Source organism: Nomascus leucogenys, chromosome X (assembly GCF_006542625.1).
Source record: "Nomascus leucogenys isolate Asia chromosome X, Asia_NLE_v1, whole genome shotgun sequence".
Taxonomy (NCBI): Eukaryota; Metazoa; Chordata; class Mammalia; order Primates; family Hylobatidae; genus Nomascus; species Nomascus leucogenys.
Window position 1 is genome coordinate 139720428 of NC_044406.1, and position 16671 is coordinate 139737098.

The 16671-nt window shown below is 38.7% G+C and overlaps 1 pseudogene; it reads right to left on the bottom strand.

Annotated features, from left to right (window-relative positions):
• Positions 1-10289: 10289 nt before the first annotated feature.
• On the bottom strand, positions 10290-10592 carry LOC100605630 (annotated as a pseudogene).
• Positions 10593-16671: the final 6079 nt, after the last annotated feature.

Here is a 16671-nt window from a genome sequence, read left to right on the forward strand (position 1 = left end):
TGTGAATCCGTATGATTTATTGAATATTGCTGGTGGGAGTCTAAATTGGTACCAGTTGTAAGGAAAACGGGTTTCCATTATCTCTTACAGTTGAACATACATCTACCCTCTGAGCCAGCAATTCTGCTCCTAGAGGGAACAACTATTCCCAGTTTGGTCTGTAACCTTCCAGGTCTCCCTCTGTGCATCTGCAAAATATTCAGGACTAGAGTTGCCTTGTTTGTCCAGGTGCAAAAACCATAGTATGCATGGACTTGCTCCAATTTATACTCCTTCCATATTTTCTCAGCCTTATCTACTTCCCAGGCCATCAGGCACTTGATCAATGGAAATCCCTGACTGCCACTGCCATTTTCACATCTCCTGACACTTCTGACTCCTTCACTTTTCTAAAGTGAGGGCTAGGTTCTGAAATGGCCTCTACTGCACTCACTGCAGCAGGAGCTTCTGCACTCAAGCTCATCCTGACCAGATCCATGGAGGCTCTATGACTCCTACCACTTTTGGATTCAGGATTGAACTGTGGTGTGTGGGATCTGGCTTTCCTACTGACTACCAGGACCAAGGTAACACAGCTCAGAGGTGTGCGGAAACTAACAAACACCTAATAGGGTGAACTTTGACCACTGGCAGAAATGAGACAAACACCACCTGTAGGCAGATCAATTCCTTTCCTCAACCATTTCAAGATGGTGTAATTCTATACCACTCGTCTGGAAGCATTCAGGAAGACTGTGAAACAAGCTGTGTTTTCTTGAGTAACAGTGGCGAACTCAGTAGCACACCAAAGTATATTTTGTTTCCATCCTTCCCTACCTCACTTCATTTATTCCCTCACTCTTACACCCATGGGATTGCATCCTTCACTAAAGCTTTACCACATATGTTTTGCTCCAGGCTTTGCTTTCTACCAAACATAGGCTAAGAAAACAGGTGTCAGAAATGGGGTGGCCTCAGAAAACAGACCCTCAGGATAGGACTTTTGCTATACAAATACGTGGACATTAAATAATCTGCTCTTGAATGGTCTTTGGGTCAACAATGAAATCAAGATGGAAATCAAAAATTTCTTTGAGCTGAACAATAATAGTGACACAACTTATCAAAACTTCTGGGATACAGCAAAAGTGGTGCTAAGAGGAAGATTCATAGCATTAAATGCCTATATCAAAAAGTCGAAAACAGCACAAATAGACAATCTAAGGTCACATTACCCAACTTCAAACTATACTACAAGGCCATAGTTACCAAAACAGCTTGGTACTGGTATAAAAATAGGCATGTAGACCAATGGAACAAAATAGAGAACCCAGAAATAAAGCCAAATACAAACAACTGATCTTTGACATAACAAACAAAAACATAAAATGGGGAAAGGACACCCTGTTGAACAAATGGTGCTGGGAAAATTGGCAAGCCACAGGTAGACAATTGAAACTGGATCCTCATCCCTCGCCTTGTACAAAAATCAACTCCAGATGGATCTAAGATTTAAATCTAACACCTGAAACCATAAAAATTCTAGGAGATAACATTGGCAAAGCTCTTCTAGACATTGGCTTAGGCAAAGAGTTCGTGACCAAGAGCCCAAAAGCAAATGCAACAAAAACAAAAATAAATAGGTGGGACCTGATTAAACTGAAAAGCCTCTGCACAGCAAAAGAAACAATCAGCAGAGTAAACAGACAACCCACAGAATGAGAGAAAATATTTGCAAACCACGCATCTGGCGACAAAGGACTAATATCCAGAATCTACAAGGAACTCAAACAAATCAGCAAGAAAAAAATAATCCCATCAAAAAGTGGGCAAAGGAATGAATAGACAATTCTCAAAATATACAAATGGCCAATAAACATATGAAAAACTGTTCAACATCACTAATTATCAGGGAAATGCAAATTAAAACCATGAGATACCACCTTACTCCTGCAAGAATGGCCATAATAAAAAAATCAAAAAAGAATAGATGTTGGTGTGAATGTGGTGAAAAGAGAACACTTTTACACTGCTGATGGGAATGTAAACTAGCACAACCACTGTGGAAAACAGTACCGAGATTCCTTAAAGAACTACAAGTAGAACTACCATTTGAGCCAGCAATCCCACTACTGGGTATCTACCTAGAGAAAAAGAAGTCGTTATTTGAAAAAGACACTTGTACACGCATGTTTATAGCAGCACAATTTGCAATTGCAAAGATATGGAACCAGTCTAAATGCCCATCAACTAACAAGTGGATAAAGAAAATGTGGTATATATACACCATGGAACACTACTCAGCCACAAAAAGGAACAAAATAATGGCAACTCACAGATGGAGTGAAATAACTCAGGAATGGAAAACCAAATATTGTATGTTCTCACTTATAAGTAGGAGCTAAGCTATGAGGACAAAAGGCATAAGAATTATACTATGGACTTTGGGGACTCGGGGGAAACGGTGGGAGGTGAATGAGGGACAAAAGACTACACCTTGGGTGCAGTGTACACTGCTAAGGTGATGGGTGCACCAAAATCTCAGAAATTACCACTAAAGAACTTATCCATGTAACTAAAAACCGCCTCTACCCAAATAATTTTGAAATAAAAAATAAAAATATTTTAAAAAGAACCCTTTAAAATAAATAATGAAAAGCACCAACAGACTTATGAACAGGCAATATAAAAAATGAGAAATAGAAAGGAATACAAATAAAAGTACAGAAAAAGGTATGGCAAGTTATTCAACCAAACTGGTAATTTGAAATACAGATTGAAATAATGCAAAAAAAAAAAAAAAAGGCAATTTCTGGCACCATGGCAGACCGCGTACCTGGATGATTCTGTTGGTGAAAACAACTGAAAATGCTGGTTAAAATATATTAACACATTCTTGAATACAGTCATGGCCAAAGGAAGTCACATGACTAAGCCCACAGTCAAGGAGTGAGAAAGTATTCTCTACCTACCATGAGGCCAGGGCAAGGATGTGCACTTAAAATTCTATTACAGTAGTCAAGAGTTAGACCACTAGCTTTTTTTTTTCTTCTGTTCATTGAGTACAGTCACTGTGTATTTTACATACTTTCATTTAGTCTTATGACAATCCTATGAAACAAGTACTTTAAAAAAAATTGAGATAACAGTTGCATATCGTGAAATTCATCCATTTAAAGTGAACAATTCTCAGGTGCAGCTAGCTCAGTCAGCAGAGCATAAGACTCTTAAAGTGAACAATTCAGTGGTTTTTAGTATATTCACAGAGATGTGCTACTATCTTATTGGTCTTAGTCTGTTTGGGCTGCCATAACAAAATACCACAAACTGGATAGCTCATAAACAACAGGCATTTATTGCTCACAGTTCTAGAGGCTGGAAGTGCAAGATTAAGATGCCAGCAGATTCTGTGTCTGCTGAGGGCCTGTTCCTCATAGAAGGTGCCCTCTTGCTGAATTCTCACATAGTGGAAGCGGGGGGGAAAACAAGCTTGCACTGTAAAGAGGTGGGCCTCTTTAATACCAAAGGCCCCACCTCTAAAAGGCCCCACTTCTGAATACCATTACATTGAGAATTAGATTTCAACATAGGAATTTGGGGGAACACAAATATCCAGACTGTAGCGTAATTCCAGAACGGATTCATCACCCACGGAGACCCCAGCCCCATTAGTAGTCACTCCCCATTCCTAGTCCCTGGCAACCACTAATCTACTTTCTGTGGGACCACTAACTGAATCTACCACAAGGGACTAATAAAAGCCCTGCCCTGAGAATTCATAAGTACAAGTTGGCCCTTGCTCTGGTTGGCAGCTCAAAGTCGCACTACCTGAGTGACCTGACAAACCTTAAGTAGATAATTTAACTTCAAGTGTTTTCTTGACTGATAGAGCCCCAAGGTGCCTGGCAGAGCAAAATATGTCTTTTTGAAGGAGTCCTCATTGATACCAGACCTTAAATTCCATACATGTTTATAGACTAATAAATCGCTAAACAATCAAGGAAACAAAGTCCCGTGAGTGAGATCCAGCAGAAACTATAGGTAACCAAATTGGACCAAAAACTTCAGATACTGAAATTCAAGATTAGTTAACACTAGAAAATTTATTAATCCAATTTACCATATTCATGGAGAAACTCATATTATCTCAGTAGGTGGAAAATATTCAATGTAATTCAATGTCTATTAATGATAAAATATCTTTTATCAAATCTAGGCATAGAAAGAACCATCTTTAGTCAGGCGCGGTGGCTCACGCCTGTAATCCCAGCACTTTGGGAGGCCGAGGTGGGTGTATTGCTTGAGGTCAGGAGTTCGAGACAGCCTGGCCAACATAGCTAAAAACCATCTCTATGAAAAATACAAAAATTATCTGGGCGAGGTGACAAGCACCTGTAGTCTCAGCTATTCGGGAGGCTGAGGCAAGAGAATCGCTTGAACCCAGGAGGTGGAGGTTGAAGTGAACTGAGATCATGCCACTGAACTTCAGCCTTCAGCCTGGGTGACAGTGAGATTCTGTCTCAAGACAAACAAACAAACAAAAAAATCTTCCTCTTTAACCTGATTTTTAAAAACTATTTGTAAAACATCTAAAACACCTACAATGAATATAGTTTTAAAAAGCTGAATGTATTTCCTTTAACATGTTGAACAAGACAAAGATGCCTCTATAAGCACTTTTCTCTGTATTGTATTATAAGTTCTATCCAGCAGAATAAGGCAAAAATAAATTATCATGGTATAAAGACTGGGAAGGAAGAAACAAAATTGTTGTTATCTATGGATATATTATTGTCTATGTAGAATATTTAAAAATCTACAGATAAATTATTAAAATTAATAAACGCTATTACCAAGGTTGTTAGCTACAGTCATATAAAGAAATCAATTGTATTGCTATACACCAATGACACACAGAAAATTTAATTTTAAAAGACACCATTTCGCGGCCGGGCGCGGTGGCTCAAGCCTGTAATCCCAGCACTTTGGGAGGCCGAGGCGGGCGGATCACGAGGTCAGGAGATCGAGACCATCCTGGCTAACAGGGTGAAACCCCGTCTCTACTAAAAATACAAAAAATTAGCCGGGCGTGTTGGCGGGCGCCTGTAGTCCCAGCTACTCGGGAGGCTGAGGCAGGAGAATGGCGTGAAGCCGGGAGGCGGAGCTTGCAGTGAGCCGAGATCGCGCCACTGCACTCCAGCCTGGGGGACAGAGCGAGACTCCGTCTCAAAAAAAAAAAACAAAAACAAACAAACAAACAAAAAAGACACCATTTTGTTATGACATCTAAAATGATCAAATACCTAGGAATAAATTGAACCATATATAAGAACTGTATGGAGAGAATTGTAAAATTCTATCCGCATACATTGAAGAAGAGCTAAAAATTGAAAGAGAAACCATGCTCATGGTTTGGAAGGTTTAATTTTATTAAGATGTAGGTTCTCCTGAAATTGGCCTATAGATTCAATGCAATCCTGATAAAAATCTCAACAGGTATGTTTTGTGAAACTTGACAATCTAATTTCAAAATATGTGTGGAGTTGTAAAGAGCAGGACTAGCCAAAGAAGAACAAAGTGGGGGACCTGTCTTGCAGATAGCAAGACCTTAATAAAGCTATGGTAATTAAGAGTGTGGTATAGGCACAGAAATAGACCAATGGACCAGAAGGGAGAGGCTAGAAACAGATTTATGCATATTTAGACACTTGATAAAATGACATGAGACATCAATCAATATATGTAAGATGTACATTGGTTTCATCCAGTAAGGTGGGATAACTGAAATAGAGGAGGAAGCTTCCAGGTCATGGGTAGATAAGAGACAAATGGTTGAATTCTTTTGAGTTTCTGATTAGTCTTTCACTGGATACACAATTTACAGGAATAGTCAATTATGCCTTGGTCTGGCTCAGTGCAACAGTAGGGCAAAAGAAGTAATCAGATATGCATTTGTATCATGTGAGTAGAGGGATGACTTTGAGTCCTGCCTGCCACTTGTTTCACAAGGAATTTCCTTGTGGGCAAATTGTGAGGGAGGTATGTAGCTTATTTATTTATTTATTTATTTATTTATTTATTTATTTATTATCTTTATAGCTATCTTATTTAGGAATAGAATGGGAAGGAGATTTGCCCAATGCAGTTCCCTGCTTGACTTTTCCCTTTGGCTTAGTGATTTTGGGGAGATTTATTTTCCTTTCATATGCTCCCCTTTTCTTTTTAGAAGAAAATGAGTCTCTGGTCTCATTGTCTGATCTCTCATGGCTAGGATGGTTTATTCCTCGATAGATAGGTCCCACATTATTAGGAAAGCTCATTTTTAACAGGTTGTGAAGTCTCATGTCCTACAAAGGGAAAATAGGGGTAGGAAGGGAGAAAAACAACAAGAAACAAACAAAAATTGAAGAACAATCCTGGAAAATCAATATAGGCCATATTTCTCTGAAGTCCATACATCAGTAGGCAGATATGAAATTGGTTTATGTGTAATGTGTAAATTGGTTGCTGTTGTTTTCTTCTGAAGTTTAAGTTGTCTAGCTTTAGTTTACAGAGCTTTAAGAAAGCACAGCTTAATTTTTAAATTTCATATCAGGAAAAATGGGATAAAAGGAAAGAACAAAAAATTGGAAACGTTATTTTGGAGACTTGTAGCCAGAAAAAATTTTAGAATTCAGCCCAAACTGTAGAAAATCATAAAAATTGAAAAACGTTAGGCAAGACCAGAATCTAATAACAGGTGTACCATAGTTTATTTTGAAACATAATTTTTCTCTCTCCAGTTCCATTTTCACTAAAGACAAATTCATTTGCAAAATAAGTTTTAGTCTTACTATACTTGGCTGGAGTAGTTGCATAAAGTCTATAAATAATTATATATATATATATAAAGTCAGCAAGAATAATTATCTGCTGGAACTTTATTCCATAAGGAATCTCAGATTTGAATTTAATGTCTTAAGCCCATCCTATGTCTGCAAATACCTATGTTAATTGGGTGAATTCCTTACCTCGAGGTTCCAAGAAAACTTGGGGATCCTGGGCCAGTCAGAAAGTGACATTTTTTACTTACCACAGGTCAGGAACCTATATAGGGACTGCATAGACAAGGTATGAGGCATGTTTTCCCAAGGGGCTTTTATTGGCTCTATAATTCAACTTTGATTATGTGAAAGAATCTGTATTTCAAAGCATGTTATTCCAGTCAAAACCTTGGTAAAACCAGTGTCTCCAATGGTGTCCTGTTACCAAAGAAAGCAGATTCTTATTGTACTTAGGCAAATAACAATATTGCCACAAGTTGAGAATACTCACAACTACTTTCCAAATTTTGGAGAAATCAGGTAGAGAGAAATGTGCTCCAAATTTTGTTTATAGGAATATATTTTACTTAGTTGTCAAAAGCTTCAAAACGTTTCTTTGGCTCTGAAAAACAAACAAAAGATCAACAATGTTTTAAGCAAAAAGTCATAAAAGGATTTATTTCAGTCTTCTATTAGTTTAGTCCATGCAGTTAACTCGTGTTCTGCTTGATATTCATGAACATTTTCCTCTATTCTAGTGTCACAATCGCCAAGGTTATCAGAAACCTGCAATCAAGAGCACCTGTCAGAGTCCTATGCTGATTATAAACCACCTTTTGAAAAGGATAAAAATAAAACAACTGTGGATGACAAAAGTCTTAGAATAGTCATAGTTAAACACACAATTGACAAGAAAATTTGGTTATTTCTGTGGCATACAACGGTTTTACATAATAACCATAATTACTACTGGTAACATATGCTAAGACCTATCAGAATCACAGGAATTTCATACAATTCTGGAACATACACTAATAACACAGTTATATAAACATAATCCAAAGAAGCTTAAACACTGTTTCATATTTGACAATACTTCCTGTATGACTTTATTATATCAAATAAGCTGAATATGTCTCTTCTGAACTTCAGGGAACTAATATAAAAAAATTAATGAGGACTGAAGTTAACATTTGATTTTGGAAAGTTTGTCAAATATAAAAAGTTTAAAACACTTGATATCACAAAATAGGATCACAGGTCATTGTAAAATAAGTTATTCATTTAGCCAAAGTGATAACTCAGTTTTTTTTTTAAAGGTGAAAATCTTTAGTCTTTGAGAGGAGACTTAATTTTCCAAACAATGGGCCCTAATAAAGACAGCATGAGGCCAATTAAATTCTTTTCAAAATTTTATAAACAATCTATAAAATGTTACCCATCTTGACCATAAGATATAATTTCCATAGCCTTTTTATAACCTTTATAATCTTTTATTAAGGAGTAGTTTAACGCTTCAAGAAAACCTTGTTAATCTGACATAGGGACCCATATGCTAGTCCTACATCAGTGTGCCTTCAACATTAATGGTTAATTTATAGAGAAACTGAACTTACTTTATCTCTCAAAATCAGCCCTTACAATCTCATGTGCTTGCCTCTTCCGTGATAGTCCCTGGGCCTTGAGGAGTTAAATAGTTTTAATTTCTGGCCATGTGTCTCATGAACAAAGTTTATTTTCATTGGCATCTTCTATGGGGTCTGAAGATGAGGATTTAACTGCCGTCAGTGTTTAATATTTAGCAGGACTTGGGGTTCCTTTTAGATCCAGTAGTCAAAGCCCTGTGACTTACTGGCACAAGAGCTTTAAAAGCACATATAGAAAGTCACATGGATGTAATAACCTTAATTTTAAAAAAAGTTTTAATCTCAGTTTTCTCCCTAAACAAATCAAAACTTAGTAATAATGACATAGAAATTATTTTGATAAAGCGTAAAATCTGTTTATTAGGCCAGTTACCCAAAGGCAAAAGAGACCTTCTGCAGTGCGACTGCTGTTCCCTATGGGGAGTTCCATTTAGATAACTTCTAGTCAAAACTAATGAAAAAGGTACTTGAACTAGTTAAACATAGGAAGAATGTTTCCTGGATCATAAATGCAAATTTTCAGATCCATAGAACATTTTAAAGCCAAGAGCACAGAGTATTATTTTGGAAGGAAACATTTTCTTTAGACTTTTAAGATAAAACATTTTTAGCATCAGATCATAACAAACAGAAACCAAAGGAGGAGAAAAAAAAAAAACGTACAGGAGCTGAAAATGAGTTGAAGGAGAGTTATTATTTCAGACTTTTAACAGGGGAGAGAAAGCTGAAAAAACGAGACACAATTAAAGTTGAACTTTGCATTAAAAATCATAATGTCTTATAATTTTATTAAGGGTAAAGCAAATACCTTAAGAAAATATCATTGTTCTAATCAATCCTTTAGTGTATAAGTGTTTTTGTCTTTAAATATCAAAACCCAATCTCTAGAAAGACCCTTATAAATGATTTCCCTTTAATTATAGACAACTTGATCATATAAGATTTTTTTTATTTTCATAATTGAGATTTTATTGGTTGAGGATCAGTACAGACATTTCAATTTGTACACAAATCTTAACATACATAATGAAATTCTAAAAAGCCATATATTGTAATTCTTTTTTAAAGTTATTCCAGTGACTTTCCACCTTAAAATTTGGAAGCAAATTTTCCTTAAGAGGCTATCAAGTACCAGTATTGGTACTTGATACACATGTTGGTCAGCTGTTACATACGGCCCACCAGTTCACAACTCAATAGCACGTACACTACATATTCAAATTTGTAATCTTTCACAGCACAGTAACAAAGTTATTAGGAAAACAGGACTACCACAACCAAAGATGTTACAGAGTGCACACAATTCTGACAGGGAGAGCCATGATTGAAGAGTGGTTTTCTTTAGAAAACAATTCTGCTAAAAAACAACATGGGAATAGAAGTAATTTAAAATGTTCAAGACATTAAATGCAGGACTGACTCCATATTGCCATTTAATATGCTTTGTATTATAGGGTATAAAAACTAACCTCCCATCTATGGAATGTTAAGCTGACACCCGAGACAGTCAGAGCCTCCCATAATTCAATATCCCACGCTATTTTCTGGTTGTACCAAAAAATAAACAACCAGCAAATTATTTCACCTCTTAAAAAAAAGCATTTACACTTAAAAAATGGGATGAGGTGGGATTCCCTCCTTCTTAAAAATGTTTCTAGAGCTACTAAAAAAACTTGGCATTTTGTACAAAAATCAGGTCAGAATGAAAACTAAAAATACAAAAAAAATTGCTCGTGGGCCTGGACTTGGTACAAGAAGGCGGAACCGGAGGCGGAGCTTGCAGTGAGCGGAGATCGCGCACTCCAGCCTGGGGAAGAGGAGCTGAAGGGGAAGGGACCATGATAAGACATGGTATATGGTATTAATCAGACTTGGCTTCTTTCTCTCCTGCTTCATCAGAGGCTGGACTCTCCTCAGTTTTTGTTTCCCCGTTTTCTGCAGGTAAATCTCCTTTAGTTTCTTGGTTAGCCACTTCAGCCTGTTTTCCCTTTGCTCCCCTTTTCCCTTTTGTTTGCACTTTTTTGTCTGAAGATTTATCCTTCACTGCTGCCTTTTTCGGCTTCGCTTCCACTCTTGCAGGAGGTTTAGCTGACAACCGCGCTGATCTCCTCTTGGGCTTTTCCTTGGCGGCCCCTTCCGCGGAGCTGACCTTCCTCTTGGGCATCCTGGCGGCGGGGAGGGCGTGTGCTGGGTGCCTGCGGGCTGCGGCGCACCTTCATGAAACTGGGCTGCCTGGCTGCTGCCACTCCTCCCGCCGCCCGAGCTGCTGAGACCCACCGATCATGTAAGATTTGATCCCACATTTTTTTTTTTCTTAAAAGGAGGAACTGAGCTGTGGCCAGACCATTCATGATATGCTTGGACTTTCTGGTTTGTCCTGACCTTCCCTCTTTCTTAAATAACCAATCATTTTATTCTGGGACAAAAAATTACCATATAAGATTCTTTATCATATAAAATTATTTTTAAGCTTTCTTACCAAAAATACTTCTTTATTTCTATACCTTTCTTTACATATGTCTTATTTCCCAGTTCTTTTTACCTTGTTTTATACATAACCTTTAAATAACCTTTGAATTAGACAAAAATTATTCACCCTTTAATAAGAACACACACATTTTTTAGAAAAAATGTTTTCCTACAATATATATTTTTTAATTAGAAAATACCCATTTAATGAAATACCTATTATTTAACTTTAGATTCTAAATTATGGCAAGTTTATCTACAAGTATTTATCCCATCACATTTACCTAATTATTTTATTTTAATAGTTTACCTAGATTATTTATGAAAACTGCAACAGTCACCAAAGTTATTTTCCTGTCAACCATTTTATAGCTTGTGAATTTCAGGCATTTATCTGAGTTAGAATCTTAAGATTGAATACATGGTTATTTTACCAAATAATTCAGGATTTAGCTGTTTTCATTAAACCAATAATAATGTCTTTTTTGTGAAAGATTACACAAGCAAAGATCATTCTGTTTTGGGCTGGGTTTATCGTTTAATAACCTTTATGACAGCTGGGTGCGGTGGCTCAGGCCTGTAATCCCAGCACTTTGGGAGGCCGAGATGGGCGGATCACAAGGTCAGGAGATCGAGACCATCCTGGCTAACATGGTGAAACCCCGTCTCTACTAAAAGTACAAAAAAATTAGCTGGGCATCTGTAGTCCCAGCTACTTTGGGAGGCTGAGGCAGTAGAATGGTGTGAACCCTGGAGGCGGAGCTTGCAGTGAGCTGAGATCGCACCACTGCACTCCAGCCTGGGCGACAGAGCCAGACTCCATCTCAAAAAATAAAATAAAATAAAATAAAATAAATAAAATAAAATAACCTTTATGACAAATTTGGACACCTTATAATATTTGGCAGGGATAAGTATGAAATCTCTTGATCAATAAATGCAAACAAAAATGTATACTGACATTTCTGAAGATATTTGTAATATTACTCTACCAATAATTTTAAAGCTAGCTTATTAAAAGCTCTACTTAAGTCATGTGAGCTTGAAAAGCATTTGGGCTTATTATTTAATTTATGAGTACTCTTTAAGCCAAATTTGGTACCTTGTGGCAGAAAACATACAACAAAATACGTCTACATACACATAAACACACACATACACACTCATATAAATAAATATCCTAGAGCATTTACTTCAGAACTCTAGCCATGAGGTATTAATAACAACTCATTGGTTTGCAAAAACAATAACAAAAAGAAATGGTTAGGTACAAACAGTGGTTTTTATCAGTAGAAAAGTAACAACAGACTTAAAGCAGGCAGAAAAGAAAGCAGAGAGACAGGGAGCTTTATAGTTGCAGATCAACCTTCAGGCTCTGAATTTTCCTTGATGTAATTTGCCTGTCAGTTTAAAATGTGCACAAGAACAGACCTAACGCGTAACCAGCTGGAGTATTAGAAAATCTGGCATGCCCTTCCGTTTACACAGCCACTTGCAAGTACAGGAGCCATAAAACCAAATGGGGTTCTAAGGGGGGTTGTTCTCCTTGTCTTTCCTTATTCTTAGATGATGTGTTTCCCACATTTTTTTTTTTTCTTAAAAGGAGGAACTGAGCTGTGGCCTAGGGTTTAGTGTGGTGGGTCAAAGTGTGCTGGTTGTGGACAGGACTCCACAATGCATCACCACTGAATTGTTTCGGTCCTCTTTTGTGTCTCAGTTTCTCTCTCCAGAGGTCTAGCACCTCTGGGAGGGCTCAAAGCTTGGGGTGAGCAGCTCCTGTATGTGCTCCCTGGATGAGCCTTTTAAAACTAATTTTGTTGGCAATTCCCTGTAGGGCTACTGCACATCACAGGGAGGCAATCCCCAGACACTCCCGCTTGGCCTCCAGTCACCCAGGAGCACCTTTTGACTGGGAGGAGCAAAATCCCTTTCTCTTTGGAGTTGAGGAAACTCAGTCTCTCATTTATCTATGAAAGTGACAGTGCAGTTCCTCATGCAAATATGCAGACAAGCCAGTGGAGATTAATTTGGAGAGGAAAGGCAATGGAGAAGACGCTTTAAAATGCACCTCTGAATTAGAATTGAGATCCTAAACAACTTCCTAGGAGGAAAAAAGCCCAGCCAAGACCACTTTCTGTAAACTGTCCTCGGCCACCTTTAACTATAGCTCTTGTCTGCTATGACACATGCCAAGGTCAAATCCTCTCACAGGACAAGGTAATCTCTGGTACCCCGAAATAGGACTTAAGAAGAAATCACTTCGGCAGATAGTAAGGGTATGGGGATCCTCAGTAAAGTTTTTCTTTTTAATGAAAAGCAGCCCCAAATGATTTTCTAACAAAGAGCAGCCTGTAAAGTTCAGCTGCAGACACAGAGAGGCAAGATGGCTCCCATCAACTGGAAACTCCATTTGCATAATAATATTCAGCTGGGGCCACCAGCCTTTCCCCCCCCACTATGTAAACGTCATACCTGATCGAACCAATCTGTGAGCCCTATGTAAATCAGACCTCAAACCTGACTAAAATTTGGTGCATCCACCACCCTCTGGTCCTTTCCACTGGGAGACCCCTTTCTCTATAGAGAAAGCTGCTTCTCTTTCTCTTCTCTTCTGCTCATTAAACCTCTGCTCCTAAACTTGTGTGTGTCCATGTCCTAAATTTTCCTGGCGCGTGACAACGAACCCCAGGGTGTATACCCCAGACAATGTAGCCACTTCACCCCCAAAAGCCAAAGAGGTCAGGTAATGCAATATAGGAGAGCAGAGCTTTACACCTAAGAAGAATCTGCCCATGACTCTTGAAACTCCACAAAGAAAACAGAACACCCCCAAAGGAGTGAATGGTGCCTTTGTCCTGAGTTCTTTAAAGGGTTAGAGTCATTAGATGCCTTCTTTAGATTCTTCTTGGTACCAAAGATGGCGAGGGGAGAAAGAGGAATAGGGTGGAAGAAAAGTAGATGAAAGAACAATTATTTTTTTAAGACAGGGAGCAAACACACAAACCAAGTGCATGTTTGGTCATTTTTTTTCTCTTTTGCAGCTGCAGGGAATTTTAGCCAATTCAGAGATACCTTGTTACTCACCGTTTGGAATTCTCATTCGAATTTGACCAAGTCAGGTAGAATTGGCCAAATCTGATGGGAGAAAGACTGGAACAAACAACAAAAGAACGCCAACAATATGATTACGGAGTCCTCTAATGGAGAAATTAAGACCAGCTGACTGTTCATCATAACTTTAGCCAAGACAAAACTCCAATTCAGCTGCTTACTTAGGAGTGGGTCTCAGGCTGAAGACTGCTCTCTACCAGCCCAGAAGTAGGAAAAAACTCAAACTCACCTTCCCTGTTGGAAGTGAGCTCAAATTCCAGAATGCAGTTATCTGCCTTTCATTGTCATGGAAGCAGGAAAACTTGCCTTCCTTGTTGGAAGCAAGCAAAACTCCAGAAAAGGAGTTGTACAGCAAAATAAACTTTAGATCTCAACCAAATTTTCGGAGATGAGGGATTCTCTGGAGGGAGGGGAGCTCCCAGGCCTCAGCAAATTGTTCTATTGGTTTGAGCCATAAAGATAGCTCAAGTTGGTACCAAGTACTGATAGGAGATTTGTCAAAGGTCAGGGCCACCTCCATTCAGAGTCTCTTTGTGGTCACCAAATGTGTACCTCAAATATCTGAGACAGGTCTCAGTGAATTTAGAAACTTTATTTTGCCAAGGTTAAGGACATGCCCATGACACAGCCTTAGGAGGTCCTGATGCCATGTGCCCAAGGCTTGGTTTTATACATTTTAGGGAGACATGAGACATCAATCAATATATGTAAGACATGCAATGGTTTGGTCCAGAAAGGTGGGACAACTTGAAGTGGGGAGGGGGCTTCCAGGTCATAGGTAGATGAGAGAAAAATGGTTGCATTCTTTTGAGTTTCTGATTAGCCTTTCACTGAATACACAATTTACATGTGAGAGCAGGAAGAGTCACTTATGCTTTAGTCTGACTTTGTGAAACAATAGGGCAAAGGAAGCAATCAGATATGCATTTGTCTCATGTGAGCAGAGGGATGACTTTGAGTTCTGCCTGTCCTTTGTTTACAAGGAATTTCTTCATGGGCAAATTGTGAGGAAGGTATGTAGCTTAAAAAAAAAATCTTTGTAGTTATCTTATTTAGGAATAGAATAGGAGGCAGGTTTGCCCAATGCACTTCCCAGCTTGACTTTTCCCTTTGGCTTGGTCATTTGGGGGCGATTTATTTTCCTCTCATGGGGTCAATCCATCAAGAAGACATAACAACTGTAAATATATATATGTATGCACCCAACATTGGAGCAGCTAAATATATAAAGCAAATATTTACAGAACACAAGGGAGAAATTGACAGCAACACGGGGACTTCAACACCCCATTCTCAACAGTGGACACATCATCCAGAAAGATAGTCAATAAGGAAATATTGGACTTAAACAAAACTCCAAGTCTTTTCTGAGTTCACCTTGGCTTGCCATAGCAGGCCACATGACAGGCCATGCGGCAGCCCACTGGATCTCACCTCAGCATCAATTAGAATTTCACTTCAGTTTTTCTTTCTCTTTGCATTTTCTCTGTAGTAAATTCCTAACCTCCTGCAGTTTTCTCTAGCTCAATAAATGACAACCCCATTCTTTCATTTGCTCGGGCCAAAAACCTCAGAGGCATCCTTGAAGCCTCACTCTCTCTCTCATCTCATCCAAATCCTAATCAAATCCCATCTGCTCTCCCTTCACATCCCTCCTCCGATCTAAACCTTCTGTTGGCCCCCCCATGGCCCCCAGGAAGAGCCTACATCCTTTCAATTGCTCACAATATCTATCTGCCCCTCGCTTAATCTGGTTTCTCTGCTATCACTCAAATATACCAGGGATGCTCTTGCCTCAGCACCATGTGGCTGTTTGAAAGATCTGAATCTTCACATTGGCATGGTGGCTCCACAAGAGCTGGGGTTAGATAGCACCATTGCACTCCAGCCTGGGTGACAGAGCAAGACCCCGTCTGTTTGTTACCTGTCCAGTGTGTGGCTCACAGTAGGTGATCAACAAGTGTCTGTCGAATGAATGATTTCAAACTCAGAACAGCAAAAAGGAAAAGCAAATTAATAAATATTTTTTTGAGACAGGGTCTTGCTCTGTCACCCAGGCTGGAGTGCAATGGGACTATCTCAGCTCACTGCAGCCTCCACCTCCCGGATTCAAGCAAGTCTCCCACCTCAGCCTCCTGGGTAGCTGGGATCACAGGGGCGCGCCACCATGGCCAGCTAATTTTTGCATTTTTAGTAGAGATGGGGTGTCACCATGTTGGCCAGGCTGGTCTCGAACTCCTGACCTCAGGTGATCCACCCGCCTTGGCCTCCCAAAGTGTTGGGATTACAGGCATGAGCCACTGCACCCAGCCAATCATTTTTAATAATATTACCTGTATTACATTTATAATACTGAATAAATAGAAACACCTTAAATAATTATTATATGGAGAGGTCGTTACATGACTTACGTCATGTCCACTACATTAAAAAAAAAATCTCATGCTTAAATTAGTTTGGGAAATGCTATATATTATACTCCCTTGTGGAGATTAATATTAGCCTGTTAAAAGTTCTTAGAAGTCCTGGAGCAAAGAAAAATAGGTTTAAATTTGTTTAATCCAGCATTTCCCAAACATAACTGACCACAGGGCCCTCACTATTTTGTGACTTTTATTAAAACAGAACTATTGTTTCACAGAACAGACTTTGGAAAACTTGTA